This window comes from Podarcis pityusensis (genome assembly GCF_964106645.2).
Source record: "Podarcis pityusensis genome assembly, chromosome: 7".
NCBI classification, from domain to species: domain Eukaryota; kingdom Metazoa; phylum Chordata; class Lepidosauria; order Squamata; family Lacertidae; genus Podarcis; species Podarcis pityusensis.
The window spans coordinates 30595622-30616993 of NC_138031.1; the positions used below are offsets into that span (position 1 = coordinate 30595622).

The 21372-nt window shown below is 41.1% G+C and overlaps 2 long non-coding RNA genes across 2 annotated transcripts; both read right to left on the reverse strand.

Moving 5' to 3' along the window:
* Positions 1 to 70: 70 nt before the first annotated feature.
* LOC308481392 lies at positions 71 to 1829 on the reverse strand. The gene is made up of 2 exons (XR_013988624.1): positions 1403 to 1829; positions 71 to 290 (listed from the first exon to the last, which is right to left on the reverse strand). It is a non-coding gene; the product is annotated as an uncharacterized lncRNA (long non-coding RNA).
* Positions 1830 to 2273: 444 nt separating this feature from the next.
* On the reverse strand, positions 2274 to 19383 carry LOC308481423. The gene is made up of 2 exons (XR_013988665.1): positions 18729 to 19383; positions 2274 to 2489 (listed from the first exon to the last, which is right to left on the reverse strand). It is a non-coding gene; the product is annotated as an uncharacterized lncRNA (long non-coding RNA).
* Positions 19384 to 21372: the final 1989 nt, after the last annotated feature.

Here is a 21372-nt window from a genome sequence, read left to right on the forward strand (position 1 = left end):
TTCTCATTCACTTAAAGGATGACACAATCATATCAGATGAGAGAGAGAAAGGAAAAGCAACCCAGGTTGCTTCCAGATGACCTGTTTATTCATTCTGATTTGTTGGCAGGGAGATTAGATGACGTAGAACCACTTTCTTTATTGCAAAAAGTCTGATCTTCTGGGGAGGCGTGTTTGCTGCACACTACCTCCCAATCAATTGTGCAACCTGAATTTGCTGGTATGCGATTGAATCCCAGCTGAAAACAGCAAGCATTTGGAGCTGTGTCAGATGCAGGAGACCACATCATCTGGGGGAGAGGGCAGAGAAGCTGCTTATGAAACGTAACAGGGAATTTACAGCATGTGATGAGAAATTATCTGATTGTACAGACTAAGCAAGCATGGCGCAGCTGCAGATACATCATGAAATGCCTTATTAAGCCTGAAAACAATGGGTAGTAGCAACCTCAATAATTCCATGTACAATTACCAAGAGGGTCAGCCACCTCTTAGGAAGGGCTAGATCTAATTTTGGAAATGCTTGTCTGGTTGATTCCAGCTATTTATTTGGGGGCATTCTGCACTGCAGCTTGTCAGCTTGACATCTTTCTCTCATAAAACACTAGGCTGCAATCCTAATTATCTTTTTAATTGCTTAACTGATTCATCTCCCCATTACTACATCACTCTCAGTTTCACCTCCCTCTGATCATCACCTATTTCAAGACAACCAAGTGAGCTGGTGTTCTCTGCAGAGAAAACTACACAAACATACCCACTAGTGGAAATGGATAATAAATTATTACTCCAGTGGAATGTCGCTCCAAGATTTGGGGCACAGGGAGCTCTGGTACTGATCAGGTGGGGTTGGGACCAGCATTCATGGCCTCATGTCCCCAGCATGGATTAGTATTTCCTGTTCAGTCATAATTCCTGATCATGGCTACGGTTGTTACTCTGAAAAGCAACACTAACAAAATGCTGTTTTGGACTTGAATACTGGATATATCCAAAAGCATGTCAAAATTTACATGCATGATTTCTGGATTGACCTATGCTTTTCCTTTGTGTTTCCAAGCTCATTTCTTAGATGGCTAGAACTAGCATATTTCTAATAATTAATGCAGAGCATGAAAGAAAAAACCCCAAATGCCATGGTAGATACAAGTGTCTACACTTGGTCAGTGAAAATGGGAGACATGTAGAATACCTACAGTCCTGGTTATAATACTGTAGCAATGTTGGACAGTGATGTTCTTAAAGTAAATTAACTGGGATGGGGTTTAGCATCAGTAAGTGGTTGTTATTGACAAAGGGACTACTGAGAAGCACTAAAAAGAAGGAAAAAGTGTTCTTTTTATAATGTTTTACAAAACACATCAAGCCATTCACCCATATATTGATAATGGGACCAATTTACCAATAGCTAATATGCTTCCTGGGGAAATGCCATTCCATTAGCTGCTACCTTTGTTACCAGTGATCACAGTGCATTGTACATTCACACCTTGTATATTCCAAGCTTTGCTGTCTTGACATGATTGATGGCGAACACTGGAGAGAGAGAGAGAGAGCACACTAAAATGCATTTTGATTGATTCTAAAATAAATCCCCTTACATTTAATCAAGTGTTACCATGCAAATGGAAGTGTTTTTAACAATGTAAATAGTGGGGAGGTAGAGGAGAACTGGATTGGGATCCCAGTGGAGGGAAAGAGTTAAAGCTCTCTACACCAGGCATGTCCAAAGTCCGATTCAGGGGCCTAATCTGGCCCGCCGTTTGGTTTAATCCGGCCCCTGTGGCAGTTTATTTCCTGGGGTAAAATCCTAAAAAAAACCTCAACAACTTCAACTTCAATCCTTAAAAAAAGGTCAGCAACTTTGGTTGGCCCTCATAGCTCTTCACTGCATCAAATCTGGCCCTCTTTGAAAAAAGTTTGGACACCACTGCAGTCTACGCCAATGTCGGAGTCCTGATCCAGATTACCCTCACCATGCCTGCTATTTGCTTTTTTAAAAAGGGATTCATATTGTTACTAATTGTGTGGATTCCACCTCGTTCAGTTTGGCCCTAGGTAAGCATGCACAGGACTGTACTGTAATCTTACAAACACCCAAAAGCAACTTAGGCTTAATTCTCACTAAACATTCTAAAGTTCAGGTTTTAAGCCATTTCATGAATAACATGAATTGAAAATAATTCATAATATCAGGCCTAGTGAAGACTGAACACCTTAGTTCATTAATAATTAGGCACAGAATTTAGTGAACGTCGGGGGGGGAGACAAAATGAGTTTAAAATTGGCTTCCAGCTTTATTAAAGCTTGCATGTAAGTCATTAGCACATTTGTGAAGGGTTCATTTGCATAACTTTAATTTAGAGTCCTGAACAAAATCTCTTTTTGTCCCCTTTATAATCCTTCCTCCAATTTAGATTGGATTGCGAGAGTTCTGAATCAATTCCATATTGACAGTGTTACTGTTAGAGGAAAGATCTCAGATCAATCTGTATGAGGAAAAAGAGCAGCTGGTTAAACTACGCTGGCATTTAGCCTAAAGCAATTTTCTGTAGAGTAACGGAAACGGATCGATACGTCTACACCTCCGATTACATCTTCTTACTTGCTGTGTATCTAAAAGGGAAGCAGCTTGTAAGTACTTAGCAGCTTATTTGCTATAATGAGATAACAAGGATGTGCTTAATAAACATGGCATCACCTCAGAATTTTGTGATTCTTGCAAACTGCAGCTGTTTCGGATGAGTTAAAAATCTGACTGCCTCTATGTGTCAGTGGTCTTGGCACTGATCTAACTCAGCCAAGTGACTTATGAAACATGATTTTGTCTTGGAGTGACATGTCATGCACAAGGACAGAGAAAGAATAATATGCAGCTTTCACAATGGCACAATTCTATGTGACTGCCACCACTCATTTTTCCAGTTACATAAAGGTACCTAGCAAACCCAAAGGCTGTCTGGAAGATGTGTGATGCCTAGCCATTCTTCTTTACTTAATGCTGAAACTTCCTAAAATTATTGTTCATAAAGCAATATCCAGCATTGCCAAGAATATGTTAAAATTGTTATGCACACCTGAATCTCTGAGTAGCAAGAGACCCCAGGACTTCCAGCACTGACTCAGCATTCAGTTTCCTTGGAATGAAGGGAAATGGAGTCTGTGGTATCTTTTGTACCTTGAAATGTAGCCTTATTGGAATTCACCCATTGGGTCTGCGTTGCTCTGGGACAGGAGGAAGGAAGTCAAACGACACCTGAGGTTGATTCAAAGAAGGAGTTTATTCTGCTCTCCGGATAGCAGAAGGCACTTGCGTGATCAAGTCCACAGCAAGTCCAAAGAAATGACAGGTTTCATGCAGTTTATATATCCTCCAGGCACCCTCTCACTCCTCCCCTAGGAGCCCAACCACGTCGGCGTACGTACACAGGTTGACATCACATATGTTCCTGCTCTGGTACTCTCAACCATAAAAGGATCTTCCTTCCTGTACTTCTGACCATAAAAGGATATTCCTGTTCCTACTCCTATCTTGGAGCAAGAGGTCGCTACTTCCGAGAACATGCTCTGGCGTTAGTCACAGACTTGGGTCTCTGTGTCATTTGTGGTCAGGACATAAGATATGTCTGTGTCTGTTCTACTGGTAAAGTCAAGGCCAGTCTTGCCGTCAAACTGATAAGGGAGAGAGCTGTGTTCTTGTTTTGCATTTGCTCAACGGCTAAAGTTTATGCATTTTAGCTAAGGAGAAATGGGGATTTTGGTGCAGTTTAAAAACTGCTTACAGAGTCAGTTTTGGGGTTTGGGAAACCCATTCCTTCAGAAAGTCGAACAGCTTAGTTCCCAAACGTCGCAAACCCAGAAGTGAGTGTTCTGGTTTGCAAACGTTCTTTGGAACCCAAACTTCCTATGCTTTAGTTTTTGAACATTTTGGAAGTCGAACGGACTTCTGGAACGGATTCTGTTCGGCTTCCAAGGTACAACTGTATATGGTTTTATTCACACATATCTACAACTTGAGCATAGGATGGAGTAATAACAAAAGGCTGATGTATCCCATTGATTTCAATGGGAAATGGCTGTGGATAGGAGGTAAATTGCTTCCATTGCTTTACCACAGCAGCAAAATCAGTTTTTAAAAGAAATGAAAAAGTTGAAAGAGAATCCTCTGCTATTACAAATAGATATCCCCTGACTCCAAACTGTGTAAGAATTTAGCCAGCTCACAGGGCCTCCTTGCACCACCCTTTTAACCCATCCACCATGAAGGAGAATTTAAGGCTTTACTCCTAAGGGTCACCTGATGTCAAAAAAAGTCCCCTTTGTTACCACTTCAGTCAGGTTGTGTGATTCTCACCCACCCACCCCTCACCCTGCTGAAAAAAGAGGTCCATTTCCAGCATAGCACACATGAATTCACTGTATCAGAATATAACATGGTTTGGATCCCCTGAAATAATCACATTCACCTTACAATAAGCCAATCAACTGGCAAGGCCTCACACTTAGCATAACAAATGTACTGCAGTAAGAGAGACTGTTGAAGTAAATGATTTTAACACGGTAGCCGCTCTGTTCCTTGTCAAAAAAAGAAAAAGAATGATGGGGTTATTTCAATCAAGCTTTGAAATATGAAAAAAGCGAGACCACCAGTCCATTTCTGACAATGCTTGGGGGAATTAAGATTCAGGTACTTCATTCCCCTAACAAAGGCAGTAATGAGAACAGGAAATGACTTCACATTAATCTAATCCACTGACAAGCATTGTGGCAAGTAGAAGAAAAGGTTGCAATTTAAAACTGCGCTTGTTAGGACCTTCACACGACGACACTTCATACTGCTCACCCCATAGATAAGATGGAATAGTCAGGGCGTTAGAACATCGATGTAGCTCCTCCTCACATTTGAAATGCATTGTGTCAAGAGAGTAGAGAAATATTTCAGGACGGGGGAAAAGAATATGTGTACTGTTTGACAAGGGGACAGACTTGGGAAGGAAATGGGGAAGGAAATGGTTTTCACTTGGTTTCTTTTCTTTCATTTAAAGAAGTCTGAATGAGTCACATAACTCACCTCTACACGACTCGGCTTTGATACTTCTCTATAAAGCAGTGGCATTTGCAAACAGTTCAGTAAGGGATTCTACCAATGGCATTCTATCCACCAGGAAATTAAAAAGACCCAGTTTTTCTCCTTTGCGTGGGCTCCCAGAAAAACCTTTTAAAGTATTTTTGCAGTGGTGGAAAAATGGGTCACCTAGATACAGCTTTTGTTTGAAAAATGGCTGGGCTTTTCACCAGTGAGAATTCAGGAAATTAAGTAGATCTACTCCTGCTGCTTTCTTTCTTTCTTTCTTTCTTTCTTTCTCTTTCTTTCTTTCTTTCTTTCTTTCTTTCTTTCTTTCCATGTTGCTATTTGCAGCTGAACTGCAGCTTTAGTGCCATTTTTTTCTTTTGAAACAAAGCAAAAAAGTGCTTCTTCTAGAGGCAATCCGAGGGCTCACTACATCAAACAGCCAATGAGATTGGACTTTATGACATCATGAAACCAGGATAAGTATATGTGATCACATTACAAAGCTAGAGCAGAGGGATAGCAACACATCCTGCCCTCACTCTGAATGATCATTTTGCCCCTTTTTGCAGCCTCCTCCCAATCATTGAAAGGGAGGTTGCAGGAAGTGAGTGATGTTCTTTGTGAAACACAGAATGTGTTTCAGCAAGTCCTTATCTGGAACCCACAAGTGACAACAGTTGTTCATTTCCTAAAGCCTCCAGACAAATGCAGACTTTCCAACAATGCTACAACTTAACTCCAAAATATAAGGTGGTGTGATTCCAGTGCAAATAATTGCATATATAGAGTCCTCACCATGCTTTAGGTCTTCTCTTCTGGTCAAGTAGAGAAGGCTGTTTTCAGTGTAGATTTTTATTCCTTGCCTGTTCCTGATGTAGATCTTCATCCACCCCTTTTTCCCTGGCACCATTTTTTTGTTTGCCTCAGTTGCCAAAATGTCTTGGGCCAGCCTTGCCTACCCTTGTCTTTTTCTCATGATCCACTCATATGGAATTGACTTTCACCTGCTAGTCAGCCATAAACCTCTCTAGCACTTCAGCCTGCCCATCTTGCCCTTTGAATCCTATATAAGTACTATAGCTTATCTTATGCCAGGCATCCCCAAACTCAGCCCTCCCGATGTTTTGGGGTTACAATTCCCATCATCCCTGACCACTGGTCCTTTTAGCTAGGGATGAGGGGAGTTGTAGTCCCAAAACATCGGGAGGGCTGAGTTTGGGGGTGCCTGTCTTATGCCATATGTCCTCTAAGGCACTCACCTGCAAGGTATTGAATCCATTTTCAGAGGTACTGATCCTGCAAAAAGCTTCAGCACCACCCAAGGTGTAAGAATTTTGTTGGAATCCTGAAAATTCAAGCTTCTTTATATCGCGAGAAATAGAGAAAGTAGGAGACTTCGGGGTCAGCGCTATCGGTGAATGGCGGAGTTCCTCCGACTGGAGGAACTGGCTCCGTGGAAACTGGGTCTTCCCGCCGCGGCAAAGGTGGGGACCCGCTAGAAATCCCAGGTGGAGGAAGCCTGGGAACGTGGGGTTCGGCAGGGCACCTGGAGCGCCCCCCCTACTCACGGGGAACCCCTTTTTGGGATTCTGGAGTGAAGTGGGGTGAGCGGCGCGGTGCTGCGAACTGACTGCTACTTTCACGGAGTGAAGCTGCACAGCAATCGCCGGAGAGCGCTGACTTTTTCCTGTGGACAATTGGATCTAAAACAAGTACCCGTGAGTAGAAACGGAAAATTGGATCAAGAAATATCTTAATTTGACATCGAAGCGGGAAGGTTCAAAACAGGAAGTCCGCCTTCCGCTTTTTGTATATAGACTGAAGCAAAAACCTTGTAAGCTAAAGCCTGGAAAGTCGTTAAAAAAGCCTAAATTTCCTTCATTTACAACTACTGAAACCCCCCTGGAAGCAGGAGAAAAGGGGGGGGGGACTTTGTGTAACGCCTGCAGGAGAGGGAGTGAAGAAAGATAAGTTTCCACCATCTCTAACCTGGGAACGGGGTGTCAGAGACAGAAATTGTTGGAGAGGTTCATTGACTGTGAATGGAATATTTTGACAGATAGTTAAAGAAGAGAAATAAACTGATTCCAGTGTTGCCTTTTGCATTCTAAAGAAACAAAATATCTGAAAAAATGAAAGTAATTTTTCTTTGTTGGACTTGCCTTAAAAAGATGGATACAAATAGAAACTGTCTCCTCTAGAGGGAGCTTGCTAAATTGTTGCTGCAGCCACAGCTGTGAGATTAAGATCGTGGGATTAGCCCTTTTGACCTTGACTAAATATGAGCTGGAAGGAAGTTTTGGTGCTTGCTCTATGCAAGACAAGTGCTTTGTTGGAACAGATGCATGAGAAGATGGATCTGATGAATGAGAAAATGGATTTGATGACTGTTGTGGCCAATAACTGTGGACAATTAGTGAATAGTGATACAGAAATCATCCAGGGTCCAACTCAGGAACCTGTATTGATTGGACAAGTGCAGAAGCCAATGGAGGAGGCTGCGGTTGCACCTCAAATAATACAAATGGAGAGGCCCAAGGCCCCACAGGAGCATAAGCCATTGTTTTTGAAGATTGAAGTTGGATGGGGGTAGGTCAAAGCTTTGGAAACGGTATAAGTGCAATTTATTCAGAACAAAAGGCTAAATTAATTGTTAACAACGTGGTGACGGAGGAATTTAAGATAGAAAAAGGGACACGACAAGGTTGCCCAATCTCCCCATTGCTTTTTATATCGGTCCTGGAGGTCCTGTTGAATATGATTAGAAGGGACCAGTTGGTTAAAGGTATACAAGTCGGAGCTAAACAGTACAAATTGAGAGCATTTGCAGATGACTTAGTATTGACATTACAGGAGCCAGAATCTAGTACCAAAAGAGTTTTGGAACTGATTCAAGAATTTGGTCAGGTTGCAGGATTTAAACTGAATAAGTTAAAAACAAAGGTTTTTAGAGAAAAATTTAACAGCGATTGAGAGAGAGAGGTTTCAGAATGAGACAGGTTCAACAGTGGTTAAGAAAGTGAAATACCTGGGGATTAACATGACAGCTAAAAATGGGAACTTATTTAAAGACAATTATGAAAAATGCTGGACTGAAGTGAAAAAAGATTTAGAAATTTGGTCAAATTTGAAGCTTTCACTGCTAGGCCGTATTGCTGTGATAAAAATGAATGTATTGCCTAGAATGTTGTTCTTGTTTCAAACATTGCAAGTTTTGGACAAAATGGATTGTTTCAAGAAGTGGCAGAGAGATATTTCTAGATTTGTCTGGCAGGGCAAGAAGCCTAGAATAAAATTTAAAATACTAACGGACGCAAAGGAAAGAGGTGGATTTGCCCTGCCAGACCTTAAACTTTATTATGAATCAGCAGCTTTTTGCTGGCTGAAAGAGTGGCTACTTCTTGAAAACACAGACATTTTGGATTTAGAAGGTTTTAATAATGTATTTGGATGGCATGCATATTTGTGGTATGACAAGGTCAAAGCACATAAAGCATTTAAAAATCATATTGTCAGGAAAGCATTGTTTAATGTCTGGATAAGATACAAGGACCTACTTGAAAATAAAACCCCAAGGTGGTTGTCACCGATGGAAGCGAAAGCTTTGAAAAAGCTCAATATGGAGGCCAAATGGCCGAAATATTGGGAAATTTTGGAACAAGAAGGAGACAAATTGAAATTGCAGAGTTTTGAAAAACTAAAAAATAAAGTGCGAGATTGGCTTCATTATTATCAGATAATGGAGGCATATAATTTGGACAAGAAAATTGGCTTCCAGGTGGAAAAATCAAAATTGGAAACAGAACTGTTAGAACCCAAAACCAAGATTTTGTCAAAGATGTATAACTTGTTGTTGAAATGGAATACTCAGGATGAAACGGTGAAATCTGCTATGATTAAATGGGCACAAGATGTTGGACATAACATAATGATGGCTGACTGGGAACAGTTATGGACCACAGGTATGAAGTTTACGGCACATAATGCCTTAAGAGAGAATATTATGAAAATGATATACAGGTGGTACATGACACCAGTCAAGCTTACAAAAATCTATCATTTGCCCGATAATAAATGTTGGAAATGTAAAGAAATTGAAGGCACATTCTTTCACCTTTGGTGGACGTGCCCAAGGATTAAGGCTTTCTGGGAGATGATCTATAATGAAATGAAAAAGGTATTTAAATATACCTTTCTGAAGAAACCAGAGGCCTTTCTCCTGCGCATGGTTGGCCAATTGGTGCCAAAGAAGGATAGAACTTTTTTTATGTATGCTACAACAGCAGCAAGAATACTTATTGCAAAGTATTGGAAGACACAAGATCTACCCACCCTGGAAGAATGGCAGATGATGGACTACATGGAACTGGCGGAAATGACTGGCAGAATCCGAGACCAGGGAGAAGAGTTGGTGGAAGAAGATTGGAAGAAATTTAAAGACTATTTACAGAAATACTGTAAAATTAATGAATGTTAGAATGATGTCAGAATGAAGTTACGTGGTTTTAGCAGCAATATTACAAAGGAGTATGTAAAAATGGATTGTTAACAGGTGAGAATCTAAAGTTACAATATATTAAGTTAAAGGATTAGGATAAAAACAAAGAGGGAAAGGATTTGCTGAATTAGCTAACTGGATTGGAATACAAAAAAGGGAGGTGTGAGGAGGTCAGGGAAACAAGTAAATGAAAGACAAGACATGGAAAGATTGATTTGTTTTTAAGTGCTTTTATTTTTCTGTATTTTGTATTTTTTCTTTTTTTTCTTTTCTTTTTCCTATTTTTGTAACCTTTTTTTGAAACTTCAATAAATATTTAAATAAAAAAATAAAAAATGAAGATTGAAGTTGGAATGGGCCAGGGGGAGTCTGGAGCTGAGGAGGCTTTTGACTTTGGAGAGACTTTGAAATATGCTTGCAAATATTTTTTGGATTATATTGATGACTGTGGGGAGTGGGACTGTGGGGAATGGGCTGATTTGATGAAGGGAGACGGAGATAACTTTGGGTTGGAACCCCCCAGAGACCTACTCCTCAACGAGAAAGGAAAGAAATTAAGAAAGAGACCAACAAAAGACAAGGAAAAGTGCAAGTATAAACAAGAAGAAGAAGATCTGCAGAAGGGACATGGAAGAGACTTAAGGGCCTCGGACATAAGGCTTCCAGGTTGATAGACTAGATGGAATGGACAGTAAGGACTGACACGACCAGAGACCAGGAAGAAGAGACGTTGGATGAAGATTGGAAGAAAATTTATAAAGAAAACTTTTTATTTAGGGAATTAGCCTAAAATTAATGAATATTAGGGAAAATGTTGGAATGAAACTATATGACTCTAGCAGAAATGATATCAGGGGTTATGTATAAATGAGTATTAAGTTTCAAGCTTTAAGGTATTTTATGGTAAGATAAGGTTAAATAAATTAAGGTAATTTGAATAACAGAATAGGGGGAAAGATGGAAAGGATCTGTCGAGTTAATTAATAGGTTAAATTGTTAAGATAAATTATTTAATAAAAATTGAGAAAGATGGAAAGAATTTGTTGAAATAACTAACTAAACTAGAATACAAAAAGGGAGGTGCGAGGAGGTCAATGAAACAAGCAAATGGAAGTTATATGGGATTTGTGTCTTTCTTTTTTTCCATATATATATATATATATATATATATATATATATATAATTCACTGTATTGGTGTATTGGTTTTTATGTTTTGCGTTTTTTCTTCTTTTTATGTATTGTAGTGTTGTTGTTTTTTTCTGTAATTCTGAAACTATTAATAAATATTATTTTAAAAAAAAGAGAGAGAAATAGAGAAAGTAAAAGCTCTGATTGCAGAGATAGATCTGAACAAAAATTTATGGATCCCAGTTGTTTCCCAAAGCCTGCTAATTCTTTGACACGTTCATTGTTTAAAACTGGGGGGCCTGCTTTTAGCACATTTATCAAAATGGATTAATCTCTTTTATTCAGCATGTGTGTGAGATGTCCTAGTGATTTATAGAGCTGGAAATGAAGCCCAGCCGACTTAGTAAAATTTTGGTTGTTATTATTGAAGTAATTAATTGCATTTCTTACACTTGCAACTGATTGATTGCATTTGTACCACTGTGACTCTGCTTTATTATTAGGGGGGGAGTGTGTGCAATTGGGTAAAGTGCAGCATATCAAATCGCCATATCATTCCCTTTCAAAATATGCAGCATAATTTTGAGAAATTATTTGCTTCATCAAGGGCGCAATCTTCTGCTCAAGTTCTGCTGGCTGAGGTGGTTTCAAGAGCAGTAATAGCTCTGGTATGCCAGCAGAACTTGAGGCAGGTCACTGGCATGCTAGATGGAGGGCCCTCTCGCCAGAGTTTGGCTGGTGTAATACTCTGCCAGTGGAACTGCATTGCCTGCAGAACAATGAAAAAGCGATTCATCTGTGGGTTGGATGTGGTTAGCTTGGAAAAGGGGAGATTTCCAGGGATGTATCTGTCCTGGCAGCGGTGTGCCTGGCTTCTGCCAAATCCTATACCTGAAATAGAGTGTCTCACCCCTTCTATACCTGATCGATCACTGAGGACCGCCTGCAGGCACCATCTTATTGCCATTCCACACAATATAGGAATCAGGCCTCTGGTGTTCTGACACCTTCCCTTTGGAGTTCACTCCTGTTAAATATTAGCACATGTACAGTGGTACCTTGGGTTACAAACGCTTCAGGTTACAGACTCCGCTAACCCAGAAATAGTACCTCAGGTTAAGAACTTTGCTTCAGGATGAGAACAGAAATCATGTGGGGGTGGCATGGTGACATTGGCCATTACCTAAAGTGGTACCTCAGGTTAAGAACAGTTTCAGGTTAAGAACAGACCTCCAGAACGAATTAAGTTCTTAATCCGAGGTACCACTGTATTTTCGGCACTTACTGATGACCTTTCTCTTCCAGTAAACCTTTTGAGTATAGATCTTTCTCAATCTGTATCTGTAGTGGAATTGTTTTAAGACATTTGCCACTCTTGACTCCTTTGGGAGAAATACCACTCCTACTCCTCCTCCTACTAATAATAATAATTGGAACCTTTTTCAGGCCAAGAGGAAGTTTCTGGGAGCTGCATGCCAATAGTGGGTGGGGCCAAAGGCAAAGGTAGGTGGGGCAATAATTTTTTTTACTTTGCTTAGTAGACTACATTCCAACCACACAAAACTCGTAGGTTTCTGTGCACACACCTCTACCCAGGCAGACAAAAGGCATTCTAGTCACATTCTAGTGAGGCAAAAGCATTTGAGAAGGGTGCAGAGTGTGTCCCAATGACTGGATAGTGAAGCTGAATTTGACTCCTGGGCCTGAGGTTCCCTTCCCTTGCTGTATCCCATCAGCTAGTAGATTATTCATATAGAAAGGACATGTCCTTAATTTCTATACATAAGCTTTGCTTGAAAGTGTGGGAAGAATTTAACAGTGCAATATGCCAATCATTTTGTCAGCACACACATTTCAGCTTGCCAGATGGAACAATCCTCCCTCTTCCTTCCCTCAGACACAAAGCAATTTCAGGCGGTGGGGGTGCCCACTTCAGGAGGAGGGGGAAAACACCATGGCACAAACAGAAGTTGTTTTGCGGATTTCCAGTGATGGGACTCATTAGGTGAATTCTGCCCCGCTGGTGGGTAGTATCTGAGTAAATCATATTCAGAGTAGTAGACCCACTGAAATAACTGTACCAATTGAAATAAATGAAATAAATGTAACACAAAGATTGAGATTAAATAAGATATTAGCCCCAGTAGGTTTTAGTGTGTTGTTCTTCTTTAATAAAAAAATGCTATCTTCTGAAATATATTACCAAAATGTAGTTACACTCTTTATTATTTTTTCTACTCTGTTTTCTAAAATTTACAAAGGAGAACAATATCATTCAATATTAATTATTTAACTCTCTGCCCCCACCCCAATATATTATTAAGAAATGGCTCAGCACTGAAAAATCTCCTGCCACCCCAACCCACCCACACTGGTGTGTCTAAAAATAGTGAATAGCATCTGGAGTGAAGCATTCCTTCTGTAGCAGAAAGAGCAGTCAAACTGGTATTTCAATACATCCTTGTCAGCACAGGAAATAACATGCACTGAAGTGATTGGAGAACTGGAGATCCATAATGTTTTTTACAGGTAGGTGAAATCAATATATTAATACCTTGGGGGGTAAACAAGTGGAAGCATTTTATGGAGGGTCACTGGGTGCAGCCAAGGAGAGAGATTTTTTCCTTTAATAACTGTGCAGTGGAGGGAATTTCAACATAGGCATTTATCAGCTGCCTTTTCCAATTAAATATGGCCCAAGGCAAAATATAAAATAAATATAAAGATACATATAAAATGAACGATAAACTCGTACAAGAAAAACAACAACTATACAAACCATAAATAGATAGAAATCAGCAGTAGCAAGTATAAAATGTAAACAAGAAAAAGAACCCCATCCAGTTGAAGGTGAGTTATGGAATTCAAAATAGAACTGGGGGGCTGATGAATTTGCCTTGGTTATCTCCCACTTGGGCTACTACTGTGTGGGGCTACCTTTGAAGGTGACTACAACTAATCCAGAATGCGGCAGCCAGACTGGTGACTGGGAGTGGCCGCTGGGACCATATATAACACTGGTCCTGAAAGACCTACTTTGGCTCCCAGTACATTTCCGAGCACAATTCAAAGTGCTGGTACTAACCTTTAAAGCCTTAAATGGCCTCAGTGCTGTATACCTGAAGGAGCGTCTCTGCCTACAGCATTCAGCCTGGACACAGAGATCCAGCACCAAGGGCCTCCTGGCAGTTCCCTCACTGTGAGAAGTGAGGTCACAGGGAGCCCGGCAGAGGGCCTTCTCAGGAGTGAAGCCTGCCCTGTGGAATGCCCGCCAGCCAGATGTCAAACAGATAAACTACTGTAAGACTTTTAGAAGACATCTGAAGGCAGCCTTGTAGAGAGATGTTTTTAATGTTTAATATTTTATTATGTTTTTACATATGCTGGAAGCCACCCAGAGTGCCTGGGGCAAGCAGACCTATAGACACCTTCTGCTTCCCATTTAGCAGACCATTTGCTGTGCATGTAGAAGGACCTAGGTTCAATCCCTGATAACTTCAGGTAGGGCTGGGATTGTCCCCTGCCTGAAACCCTGGAGAGCCACTTCCAGTACTGACTGGATAGTACTGACAATATTGAGCAAGATGGACCATTGGTCTAGCACTGGCATAAGGTGCTTATCTGGTGCTTCCTGTGGTTCCAGGGATGCTCTCCTGGAGACCACAGGATGTTAGATTGTGTGGATCAGTCATTGCGTCTAAGTTGCATAAAGCTGATATCAAAAGAAGAGAGGGACAGCTCCCAAAGATAGAAAGTGTATTTCTGTGGGTACCCACTACAGACGTTTGGAGTTCTGAAGCAAATAAATTGGCTGGTTTGACTGAAAAGCATTAAAGTGAAATTGCCATCTAGAAAGTCCCAAAGCTCCACTTTTACTGTGTCTTTACAAAGCAGTTTTATTCAATCTCGACTCTTTCCCTGGATATATAAAAAAATCAGTGAGCATTTACCATTAAAAAAAAATCTTCAAAAAATATATTGGGAGGAAAAAAGCCTTGGGAGTATTACCATTTTTTATGGCAACCGTTGTGCCTAATCAAGTTAGATTAAAGGAGCAATCCTGTTCTAGAGTTATGCAGGCTGAAGGGTTCGGGGATTTTGAAGAATCCCTATTATGTAAGCAGAATGCCAGGCACATAGGCCAACGGAGCTCCCTGATACGCCAGCAGGAAAATGCTCATGGGGACCAGATCCATCCATGAATATAGTCCATCAGAACAATCCAAATAGGGCAGAACTGTTGGTGGAAAGTGAAAAGCACCATGAAGGAGCATGTTTATTCATTTCATTTCATTTCAAAACCCTCTTCCATCAGTTAAAATTCCAACCAAGATAGAATGGCAAGCTAAAATGGTAGAATATCTAATGTTAGCGAAAAAAATGGAACCAGTGAGAGGAGCCTCAAAAAAGGAGGTAGACAAGGAGTGGAAAATGGTGAGAGAATATCTCCAGGGATACTGCAATAGTAGAGGCTTTCTGACGCTAGAAGAATGAGTAACAATATATGGTATTAATACAAAAAACAATAATGAAATTAAATAATGGATATAAGTAGGAAGACAGTATATGGATCTAATGGTTACAGCAGGAATAGTATCATCGACTTAATCGGAAGTATTCACATTCCTTTTTATTTCTGTTTGTTACATTGTATATGGACATATTAAATTATATGTAGGTAGCAACGATTAATTGAATTGGAACACAGATAGGAGCAGTTTGTAAACTTAAATTCTACCTTTTTCCTTTATGGGAAATTCTTTGCTATTTGTATTTTCTTTCTTCTTCTTATTTTCTTTGTTTATAAACTCAATAAAGATAATTTTTTAAAAAAATCCAGGGTGGTTTACAGCAACTACATTAAAACCTCAGACAACAACGAGCACAGCAGACAGATCCACAGACAGCAGCAATTCTAAGCTGAAACATTGGGAGCTGTGTGTGAGGGGTGATGCAAACAAGGGCATTGGGCTTGCATGCTCATGTCTGTGAGTTGAGGGCATCATTATCAACAGAGTCTCAGATTGGTGGGCATTGGCACCATTTCCAAAGAAGCTGTGAGTGTGTCCTTCATTTTCTGCCATTTTTGTATTTTCTGTATTTGTGCCTTTATCTTCCCTTCCCTGGCTGTGTAGACATTGGGCATGGCAGATTTTCTGTCAGAATACATGCGGTGTATTTCCAGCCCTGGTGTGATGTTAGTATAGAGCTGCTTTAGATTTACAACTAATTGAAGGTGTTTGACCATCTCTTTCAATGCAGCAGCGGGAAATCTTCCGCTTGTAGGCCAGTATTTTGTTGCAAATTACGTTGATCTACCTGTGACATACGTCAACTGCATTAGTGATCTTAAGCTGGTGGGTCTGGACCCACTAGGGGGTCATGACTTGATCCAAAGTGGGTCACAACAGGAGCACTACCCACCATGCAAATGTATAGTAAATGTTTAAAAATGATTTGCATCTGAAAAGCCTGAAGATACCTAAATTACATAGATTTTACTTGTTATGCTATTAATTTTAAGGCCTGACATAAGCAAAAGTGTACCAAATCTTGCTAATACCAAACTAATTTAGGGATTAGTAAGGATTATCTCTGCAGGATGAGTTATGAGAACTACAAAAAAAAAAGTGTGTATGAGTGACAGAGTGTGAATGGGACTGTTTCAACCTTGGTCTTTAATTCAAGAATTTGAATGCAGTGCTGAAACTTATGGTTCTGTTGCAGGAAGAAATAACCAATGGCCTTCCGGATGTGGTTTGACTCCAGCTCTCGCTCCTCTAGCTGCCTCTTCAGCTAACAAGGATATTGTTAAAAAAAACATGGAGTATAAAAGAGGATTGATTGCACATTTTAAAATATAGTATCTCTCCCCCCCCCCGCCCAGCATGTACTAGATAGAACATGCCAGCCACAAACCAACCAAAATTAAGAACAGTTTAAGACCCACTGATATCAATGGAGAGAGATTTAAGCGCTTCAAAGCCTGTCTCTGATAATTGCCAAGTAGTAGCTTGGGGGTGGGGGTAAATCAACACTATCTGCAAGTCTGTGCTCACTTACCTGATGCAAAAACCTCACTGGATACAAAGGAGTTTTCTTCTGATGAGATGTGCATAGGATTGTGTGGCTAGTTATTTTGTATGCTAGGATTTTTCTTCCATCTGCATTTATTTTCATGCAGGCATTTATGCATAGCATCTGTGTTTTGCTTTTTGCCCAGGTCTCCAAAAGTAAAGGTATTTGGTACTGAAAGGATCTTTGATGTGGTGGACAATGGTGAGACTGTCTCCTTTCCAGGATGCCTATTTAATTCTCGTGGAGCTGGCTTTTGAAATTGAACCCCAACTGTAAGAATATTCTCCACATCAGCATGGTACAAAAGCATTAAATAATTGTAACATCTAGGCAAGCGATGCAACCATCAATTAAACTCTGTTGTATAACCTGATAAATTATTCAGTCTACTAATGGGATCTGGTTTTTTTCAAAGTGTGGTTGAGTATCAAATATTGCTAGCATAGACTGATACACTTAGTATAATAAACACATACAATTATTCACTCTTGCTCAAACCCCCCCCCCAAATCTATCCACCCATGCCCAGCTTAGGACTTCTGTATGAGAGTAGACACTAAACCTACACTGTTTATGAAACTAAACCCACAAGCCCACACTGTATAGTCAATGTGAGCCTCGAGAAGTAAATAATCTGGCTTAAAGACATTTCTGCGGCTCTCCTACAACTGAATCCACCCACAGAACTGTAGGATGATTTGCTGTAGATTCACTGGCCTCATCCTTTTTGTTTGTATGTGGAGGAATTAAAAGCAATATTTCCATTACTGAGAGCAGATGAGTTTTGATTGCTACTTTTGGCCCTCATCTGGTGACATTTGCTCTCCATGTGTGTGTGGGCCCTGCAGGATCAGGCCAATGGCCCATCTAGTCCAGCATCCTGTTCTCACTGTGGCCAACCAAATGCCTATGGAAGCCCAGAAGCAGGATCTGAGTGCAACAGCGTTCTTCCCTCTTGCGATTCCCAGCAACGGGTGTTCAGAGGCATGAATATAAACAGAGGTAGAGCACAGCCATTGTGACTAGTAGTCATTGATGATACTCCATGAATTTGTCGAATACTCTTCTAAACTGGTAGTCAGCATTACCTTGTGTGTTGTGGGATTATCCACTTGAAGTTCTCTGAAGTTTTTCAAAGTCCTATAAATCTAGCAATTGGTACGTTTAGGGCAGCTGGTGCACATTTCATACACACAAGCATAAAGTGCATTTGTGGCTCTAATGAACACAGATAATTTGTTTGTTTTAAATAGTTTTAGGCTGCCTTTCTGGGGAAAGGTCCATCCCAAGTGGCTTACAAACAAGACGACAGATTTAAGGGCAGCGCAACACTGCAAAATGTAAAACATTAAAACAACTCCAGATCAACACTTGATGCAAAACAGTACAGAAGCAGAGAGAGAACATAACCGGCTATCATCCAACTAACAAACATCATGCCTGAGAGGCTAGTTGAAAGAAAGGTGTCTTCAGGCTGTTCTGCAGAGCCTGAAATGTAAAGATTTGATGCTGGTCCAGTGGAAGGGAGCGCCACAGTCACCCTAGAGAAGGACTTCTTCCCAGTGGAGGCTGGTCCACTAGCACAAATGGAGCACAGCCCAACCAGTCTCACTCTGCCCTCAGCCAGCCCCCTCCTGCCCGCCTTCTTACAAACCTATCAACCACCACTATCTCTCCTTCCTGGCCTCTCACTTTACTGACCTAGGGAGTGGGAAAGCTGATCTTAAGAAGAGGGCAGGAAATTATGGGTGCAAGTAGCTCAACAGCCTGGTCCTGAGATGTTTAGGGCTTTCAATGGCTTTAAAACCAGCCCTTTGGATTGGGTCCGGAAAGGCACCAGCAACCACTGATGTAATAAATGTATTACAAATGCCGACTGTCTTCCCTAACTCTGTCAGTCACATTCTGAACCAACTGAAATGAACACCATCATTTTGTTTTGTTCTTACATGCTGGGCTTTTTGTTGAGTTCCCCCTCTTTGCTATATGAAGCATTCATTCAAGAAGTCTGTTTGGAGTATTGTTTTACGTTGTTTGTCTTTGAAAACTCTTCCCTACAGCTCTTGATTTGTAGAATTATTTGCAGAAGCACCACAGTAACACCCGAAGCAGAGCGGAGGAAGGCACGCGCTGAAGCAGAAAGGGTTTCAGGCTGAATTGACAGCAATGAAACACCTTGAGGCTCTTGCAGAAATCTCTCTGGCAAGCTTCGTTAAAGCTAAGGCAAACTCAGGGCAGGAACTGAACCCTGATCTGGATGGCTGGTTCTATCTCACACTATAAGGAATGAACCTTTGGGTCATCAGGGGACAGTTAAGGAGATCAATAGGAAATCCAAAGTAGTTCTCAGCAGCTGATCCTGCCTCAGGTGAAGCACACGATGGTGCTCTCTCTTCCCTGTGCAGAAGTTAGGGCCAGAGCTCAGTGGTATAGTGTCTGCTTGCATGCAGGAGATCTCAGGTTCGGTCGCTGGCATTTCCAGACAGGGCTGGGAGAGAGACTTGCTTGAAGCCTGGAGACCTGTGACCAGTGAGTGTGGGCAATACTAGAGTCAATGGATGAACAGTAGCTTCCCATGTATTTTCCTAAGCTGACTTCTTCTTCTTCTTTGGCGATCACTCGTAGCCGAGTAAGATTGTCTTCCATAAACATGATTTTAACAATGAGTCCATAAGTGACTATGGAGGCCAATTCTGGATCCACACGTCCTTCCACAAGGGGAACATTGGTTTTTGGGAGGGAGTTGATCACGGTGTGGATTTGCCAAGCGTGCCTTCCTCTTGGCATGTTTCTCCCTTGCGTCCTGAGTTCAAGTGTCTACAAACCCCATGACACCTTTGGTAAAGGCTCTTCTCATCAATGGTGGTGAGACAATGTGGTGTAGCGTGGGTTGCCAGTGCCTGGGACCACACAGGCGGGGTGGGAGGGAAGGAAGTAGATGGAGTATGCATGCACATTCAGCTGTCCAACAGCATCCGTGTCACCCAGGAGATCGCAGCTGCAGAGATATAAAAAAGAAGAGTTGTTCCGCTATCTGGAGAGGTCACTTCCTGGTTCACATGGAGAAACTGTTTTCAAACCTTTTTTTTTGACCAACAATATTTCAATTGAAGAGTGTTAACCAAATGCTTAACATTCCAATTTAAATACTAAGTTTGTTTTGAAGTGGGGAATGTGTTATACATCAGAGCCTAAGCAGAAGGTCCCTAGGTATTTCCAAATAGGCCCAGGAAAGACCCTTGGACTCTCCTTCCTTTGGAGGTTTTTAAGCAGAGGTCAGATGACCATCTGTTATGGGTGCTTTAGTTGAGATCCCTGCATTGCAGGGGGTTGACCTGGATGACCCTCAGCATCCCTTCCAATTGTATGATTCTATGTAAAAACCTGGAGAGCTTCTACCAATCAGTGCAGACAATGTTAAGCTGGATGTCCAAATGGCCTGATGACAGAAGGCAGCTTTGACTAGAGCATATCCATTTTTGTGTGGCATGGTGACTCGCGGTATTTTATTCTTATTTAAAGGGAACTGATCTTACACTGCAATCCAATTATGAGCAATTTCCTCAGGACTGTGATGCGGTCTGTGCATACCTAGAACAGCTCTGTTCAATGTGTGTGCATGTCTTGCATTCTGTGACATGAAACAAAGGTAATTGGTTTTAAAGGCTGATGTTCTGTATCAATGCTTTTAATCGCTCCTGTTATTTATTTTTTGCCTGGAAGCAGGACCTGTCACTTTGATAAAGAATTTTGGCACACTTATGCTACCCTAGTAGTAGCTATAGATGAACGACAATTTTAAATGCCAAGCATGCAATGTGCACTTCTAGTAAAGCCTTTTCGTTCTTCCCCACCTCCATTCAACTCCCAACCTCCCTCCCTCTCTCCTTTACAGCGACACATGCAGGCACACACTTATTTTCATTCTGCGTCTTATCTCTCACTGTCTGGCTTGTGAATTATGTGTCTGCTCTTGTGTTTTCTGCCAGCGTTCTTTGCTCATCACAGGTTGGTCATTTTTCATCGATGGAGTTATATAAAGTCATCACATTTACCGGTTGCATTCCCAAGGCAGAAAATGAAATCTGTGTATGTCCTTTTTGCGATACAGGATTTAACCCCCTTTGGACTGGTCTCTCAAGCATATCGGAATTTAAGCCTGATACAATATGACACCGAACCCACACAACTATGTTTGCTGGATTTGACAGGTGAAATCTATCACATCAGTGCTGTATACAGCATTGCGGTTAATAGCATGATGGGAAAAAACTGGTACTGGGTTCTTAGCCATGGAGACTCACAATTTATTACTCAGCCTAGCTTCTGGAAAGTCAATACTGCACAAATATTTTAACCACCAATAAAGCTTAATTCAGGTTTCCAGCACACCTAGTTACAAATAATGAGTCCAGTGGTTGCACTGATATTCTGCTGCTATGGTTTCCAAGGTGACAACCTATGAGGGCTCAGGTGTGATTATATACTAGTGCGTAACATATGCATATACTAGTAATTGGGAGACATTGCAGCAGAAGAGAGTTCCTTGTGTTAGAAGGATGGGGTGGCTTGGAACGGGGCATTTGACGTTGC